General features: G+C 44.2%; 1 pseudogene; it reads left to right on the forward strand.

The window, feature by feature from the left end:
* The first annotated feature begins 702 nt into the window (after positions 1–702).
* LOC136377154 (urotensin-2 receptor-like) lies at positions 703–1,615 on the forward strand (annotated as a pseudogene).
* Positions 1,616–6,927: the final 5,312 nt, after the last annotated feature.

Raw genomic sequence — 6,927 nt, forward strand, 5'->3', positions numbered from 1 at the left:
GTTTAGTCTGTGCCCAAATAAATACTAAGCAATGTAAAGAAATTATAAAGAGAAACAAGGAGAGATTAACTTTCCCAGGTAAACATTTAGAAATAGATTTTACTAAAGTATCATAATTGACAAGTAAGTAGAAGCTTTTCCTACTAGAAATGAAACTGCAATAACAGTTGTTAAAAAATTGCTATATGAAATTCTTTCCAGAGTTAGCTTGCCCATTCTAATAATGGGCCTGCATTTGTATCCAAGATCTCACGGATAGTGGAAAAGGCACTCAATATTAATTGGAAATTACATTGTGCCTATAGGCCCCAAAGTTCAGGGCAGGTAGAACACATGAATAGAATCATAAAGGAAACTTTAACAAAATTTGTTTTTAAAAACCGGTGAAAAGTGGCTCTCCTTAGGGTGAGGTGCACCCCCTCTCGCCCCTCCAGTGCCAACAGCACTGTCTTCCCTTCGATTTAGTGCGGGGCCTCAGCACATTCCTAACCGGCAGCTGGGTGGACGGCGGTGACAACCAGGACCTGGTTGTACAGAGCTTGGCATTCTTTTGTTTGCTCAGTACAGAGCAAGGCAAAGCTTTTGCAGAAGTGAGGTCACGGAAGCTCGACCTGCTGTGCGGTGACCGAGGACAAGCTTGTCACCCACAGATGCCCCTTCCACAGCACACCCCAGCCTCAAGTCCAGCGTGAGGCAGCAGAGATGGCTCTGAGCCCAGAGCCTGCAAACAGATCCCCTGTGCTAGCTATGACAGGCAGCTTTGTGCCCAAACCATCCAGCCACCCCAGCGCATCTCTCAATAGCTCATGGGCCAGCCTGACAGAACCCAGCTCCCTGGAGGACCTGGTGGCCATGGGTGCCATTGAGTCAGTGCTCTTGTTCATGGGCGTGGTGAGTGTGGTGGGCAATGTGTACACACACGCTGGTAGTTATGTGCCACTTCCTGCGAACCTCAGCCTCCATGTACATCTATGTTGTCCACCTGGCGTTGGACAACCTGCTCTACCTGCTCAGCATTCCTTTCATTGTTACCACCTACATCACCAAGGAGTGGCACTTTGGAGACATGGGTTGGTGTGTCCTCTTTAGCCTGGACTTCCTGAACATGCATGCCAGCATCTTCACCCTGACTGTCATGAGCAGTGAGTGCTATGCTGCAGTACTGAGGCCGCTGGACTCTGCACAGCACTCCAAGGGCTACCACAAGGTCCTGGTGCTTGGCACATGGCTGCTGGTGCTGCTGCTGGTGCTGCTCATGATGCTGGCTATCCGGCTGGTCCACAGGGAACACAAGAGTCTCTGCCTGCCAGCCTGGGGCCTACTGACTGTCGCAGCAGGCCCCTCCCACAGATACAGCGGCGGTCCAAACCCCAGAGTGCTGCACGTCATCCTGGGCATTGTGCTGCTCTTCTGAGCATGCTTCATGCCCTTCTGGATTTAGCAGCTACTGGCCCAGTACCTTAGCGCCTAGCTGCTCACACCCCGTAGGTCCACACACCGTGATCCTAACCACTCCCACTGCTGCCAAGGTAGAAGGGATACCCGCCTGGGTCTACCACAGCCAGTTGAAGTTTGCAGTCCCAGCAGAGACACCTTCTTGAACTGTGGAGACTGACCCTGTCAACCCTTGTAAGTTGACTCTGAGAAGGATGGCATGCCCTGCTCCAGCCACAAACTGGAAGCTGGCTGGTCTACACACGGCTAACACATGAAGAAACTCACTGAGGACCTCCTTTTAATTATACTTTTAGGAAGGAGGGAAACTGAGGTAAAAGGAAAGCCAGCACAAGTTGTCTTAAGGTTTGATGCATGCACTGCTATGAGTCATATAGAAGGGAGATATAAGTCCTTTTGCTAGTAGGGAAGCCACAAGGTTAATGGAAAATATTGAAAAATATATATGTGCTTATACTTAACCTATAATTACTAGCTACTTAGAGGGAGGATGTCTCCAAAAGAAAGTATATTTTAAACTAAAAATTACTTATTGCCAGCTTGGTTGTCACTAAAGTTTAAGATTTTTAAAATTACGAGTTTTGACTAAAAAGAAATTGTATGGTTTTGACAATAAAAGGTATAAAATATAGAAATACTTTTGAAAGAAAAAGGAAGAAAGTTTATAAAAATCAAGGGTTTATATAAGTTGCAGAAGGTTTGAAAGGTTGTAAGAAATTAATCAGTAACATTTGTTTTTTTAATAGACTGTATTACTATTAATGAAAACATCAAGTCTACCTGTTAAATATCTGTTGCATGTTATAGGCTGATATTCCTATACTCAACAGCCTCATGCACCTTGTTAAAATGAGTCAAGGATTTGACTCAGGATAAAAAAGAAGGTTTTGAAATATGGAGACTGTATGGCCAGTAGTCGCAGCCATGCACATGCAGGTTCTCCTTGAATTTGGGCAGATGATAAAGAAACAGTGGAGCCAAAAAATGGTGGGCTATTCCTTTATTCAAGTCTTGCACTGGCCGGTGAGCAACACACAGGGAAAACACTTCCCTCTCATTCATTCAGAGCTTACAAAGCCCTGACACATTATCCGGTTCCACAACCAGGAGAATCTTCACGGGTTCCTCCTAGAATCAAAGGCCCTACCAGTCTCAGTAGGGCTTGCAAAAGCCCCTCACCTCTGTTTCCCCATCTGCACACCTTCTTCCTTCTCTGCCAACATGGCTTCTTCCTCAGCACCCTGCACTCTCTCTGCTCTCACTCTGCAAACATGGCTTCTCTCTCTTTTTAAAAACTTTCTGGTGCAAAAACCTCTCCTCCAGCAAACAATAGCAAAACAATAACCCTTCCCAAGCAGGAAAGTAATTTGCAATTTCACAAACTACATTACACCTGGTGCTGCCCAGCCCCCAATGCAAACTGTAAGCAAGCAAACATAAAAATCATATTTTACAAACTTATTTGACCAACAGGGACCATGGATATTTTGTGTTATGACTGTGCCAGCATATATCGCTAGATATTAATAAGGGAAGGGAGCAAAGGGAATCAGACATTAAAAAGCCTGCTTGCTTCACTAGGAAATTATAGTTTCAGACACCCCAGGGATCACAGCCTTGCCCTGCGAAGGGGATATCACCCCTCTCTCCCTTCCCCAGTGTAGGGATGAAAGACCACCACTTTTCAATCTCCCCAGGGTACAACCAGTCCATCCTCAGACTATGGGGGGGAGGTGCTTCTACTTAGAAACATGCACAGCAGAAGCCAAGTTGGTGGCCACAGAGCCCTGTCCGTCTAGCCTGGAAAGGGGATCCTATTGGTTAGGGGGAGAATCCAGTGCAAGACCACAGGAGATTAAAAAGCTGATTGATTAGTTTAAAGAAGTCCTAGTCTTTTCCAAAACCTAAGGCAATATAATTGAAACAAGGAAGCTTTCTCTTCTCTCACTTGGAAACATGAGCTCGCCCTGTTTGTTTGCATATTCTACAGGTGAAACTGAAAAATTGAGTCAGGTGTGGCTGCCTGTCTCCATGAAAACCAATTGCACGACACAGTGTTGGGGAGAAGGAAAAAGGTGTATTCAAGTGCCGGCCACCTGAGAAGATGGGGGACTCCTGTCTTAAAATACTGATCTCCCTCTTTTGGTGCAGGCTGGGGTTTCTGTAAAGAAGGAGAAGGAGGAGGGAGTGAACAAAATAGAACAAGGGAATCTCAAGGAGAGGTGTTGAGAGTTCTTTGCTGAGGGGACTCAGCACAGTGTGTTCAGATGACAGATCGAAGGCCACACATCTTCCAGAGCTGGCACATCTGAAAGTTGGCGTTTGTTCCTTTGGTTGTCACAGGATTCAAAGCTAGCAGGTAGCTTACAAATTAGGCATTTTGTTTCACATAACAAGTGTCCACAGATTCCCATGGTGAGGCTATCTTCTCAGCCTTGATGAAGAATCAGACTTTCAAGCCTCAGCGTGGTGGGAGTGAGGAGCAGCAGTGATTCCTCTTGCTCAGATGTTAACGCTGATGTGCATCAGCTGGAGGGGAACAGGCCTTTTAACAATAACAAAAGCTTGGCCGGAGGAGAAAGTACAGGATTGATCAGATACATTTGATTTGTTACAGAATATATAACTGTGATCACTAAACTGATGATACTGAAACAGTTATAAGAGCAACCAACTGGATTTAACATTTTACAGAAATTCTTTTAAAAGCTTAAATAGTACATTCTTTTTTAGCTCTGTTTTGTGGCTAGTTGGACTAGTATCAGTAAATCAGTAATATAGCACATTCATTCCCAGTTACACAAGCAGTCATGTGGACTGAGGAGCTGTGCAGGCCGGCCGGTTGCCAGCAGGGGTGTGGACTCCAAGTGCCGGCCTGGACACAGGACCAGCCGGAGTACAGCCAAGGACACACACTGTGCTGAAGGACAAGGGCAAAGACAGATTGGACTGGATGAAATGCTGATACTGATTAAATCATGGCACCAAATTTCTGGACACTGGCCTTTCTCCTGGGTCTAATGAAGACTAGGCTGGACTTTTTCCATGTTGGGTGGATGGAGATGAGACCTTGGGAACCTGTGGGCAGCCTTCCATTCCTACTCTGCATAAATCTTACTACAATACCCCCTACCCCCAGTTCGTGGGTCTCTGGAGCGCTTTTCTTATGATTCCAGGAAGAACATCACTTCCACCACCATCAATGGGACAGCAGCAGTGGAGAGTTGAGTTTAGCTATGACAGCTGCCAGTACTTTTTGTCCAGTAGTAGCTGTTTCTGACATAAAAATGGTGAGGGACGGAAGTCACACTCTAAGTTGCTCGTGACCTCAGGGGCTGCTGACAAGGGCATCTCTTACTACTTGGAATTCAGCCTGGAGTTTGTTTACAGCTAATGAAACTTTCCTGTTTCTGAGATCTACGTTTAGGTTGGTGTTCCAAGAATCCTCCAAGGGCTGTCCACATGCGTTCTGAAGAGCCCTTTGAACATCAAATGGTCCTCACACAAGAAGGCTTTCTATTAACTGCATGTGAAGGGGAACATGACTCAAAGGAAAAAAAATCCTACCATGAGGTTTTTCTGAGGTAAACCACAGAAAGAAAGCTCTGGGTTGGAAAACTGCTTTCATTTAAGCTTTTTATTGGACAAAACTGTAGGCTTCTTGTCTTCTCCCACAAATGTACCAGGGTCCTTGAAAGAGGTAGTTTTACTGGGCCCTGAACAAATCCTTAATGTCTCTCAGGTTTTTGGTTTATTTTAGTGGCTATACCCTTTCTGAAACAAGTGGTTGTTGAAGTTTGTTTTTCTTAGAGTTAGTGTTCAAACAAAAGCAAAAGACAGAGTTCTTCCCCAGAAGCCATTTCTGAACTTTGCAAACCCATGCTGAATCAGGTGGGAATAGCATATCTCCAGGAAAAGTAAAAAACAGACAAAAACAAAAATAAAATCCCAAAGAACACCCCCCCACACACACACACACATACACACCAAAAATCCAACGTGTTGAAGATTCATTTGTAGCAGGAGAGGAGGAACAGCCAAGCTGGGAAGAAAAACAAGCTCAGTGGATCCTCACTGCCTAGGGCTGTTGGAAGGAAGCTGTCAGAGAGCAATGTGATATATTATCCTTTGTAGACAAAACATGGCATTTTAAAATAAATAGCAATTAATGTTCATATTCCATAATGCAAGTTGACACATGCAAGCACAGAGCTCACAAACAGGTTAGTCTGCCTTGCCCCTTATCTCAAGTGATGGTGGGAACCAGCAAGGTACAGGGGCAGGGTGGGGGTGGGGGGAGAAGAGAAGGGTAAAGGAGAAGGGGAGGAAGAGGGGGAGGAGGAGTAGGGGCAGGAAAAGGTCAAGAGGAAGAGGGGAGGGAGGAAATGAAAACATGTTGTTCTCTAATCACCCTAGGTGCTCTTGATATAGTCGTGGTGTGTGAAGAAATTCATAATCAAATATTAGAAGTTTTTGGAAGATAGAGTCTATTTTAAACAATTGACTTAAGGGGATATAGTTTTGAAGTTGAGCTAGAGTGCCTGAGACTGACATGTAACTTCAACAGTTGTTTTAAAACACAGTGATGCAGCTTATTTCTACCATTGCGCTGAGTAAAAGTCCTGTCCATTGGGGTCTGAGTAAAATTGTTCGAAAAGGGAAACCATTTCTAGGCATTCTTTCACTTTTGCCCATGACTAACCCCCATTGGTTTTCAGTTCAGTATCATTTTGTTATTAGACTCCAAAATCTGCCCTAAAGGGACCATTTAATGTGTAGATTTTTGAGATACACCTTACTGTGAATGGCTGGAAGAAAAACAGGCTCAGTGGATCCTCACTGCCTAGGACTGTTGGAAGGAAGCTGTCAGGAAGCTGAGTTAATCTCCTAGTGGTGAGAGCCAGTTCTTTGTCCTGTGGGTTCCTAAATACGAGAAATCTGTCTTCCTCTTTAAAAAAAGGCTCACTGTATAGTTTCAAAATTCAATACAAATTATCAGTTAGATTAGACAGAATGGATTTTTAAGGGAATTTTTTTTCTGTCCTCAAATCGTTCTATATTTTCTGATCTTTGTCCTAAAGAGACTCAGGTTAAACCAAGCCACCTGCTGTGTGTGTATGTGTGTGTGTGTGTGTGTGTGTGTGTGTGTGTGTGTGTGTGTGTGTTTAAAATGCAGGACAGTTCAGAGCCTTGTCTTTTCAGTGTGCATTGGACTCTAAGAGGAACAGGTGATGCGGTGCTTTTTCAACTTAATTTGACCATGGAATATCCAAGGAACTTAGTTTGGAAAACAGTATTCTGGATAGATGGATCAATTATTTTTAATGAATCTATTTTTTATGGTTTTTAGAGAAGAATTACTATAACAATTCCTATAACCTCAGGTTATTTATATTTGTAATATTGCCAATGCTTTGAACAAAAGTAAAGATTCTGTAAAAATGCCAAAGAAGATGTCTCCCCCCCCCCCCC

This window comes from Saccopteryx leptura, chromosome 6 (genome assembly GCF_036850995.1).
Source record: "Saccopteryx leptura isolate mSacLep1 chromosome 6, mSacLep1_pri_phased_curated, whole genome shotgun sequence".
Taxonomy (NCBI): Eukaryota; Metazoa; Chordata; class Mammalia; order Chiroptera; family Emballonuridae; genus Saccopteryx; species Saccopteryx leptura.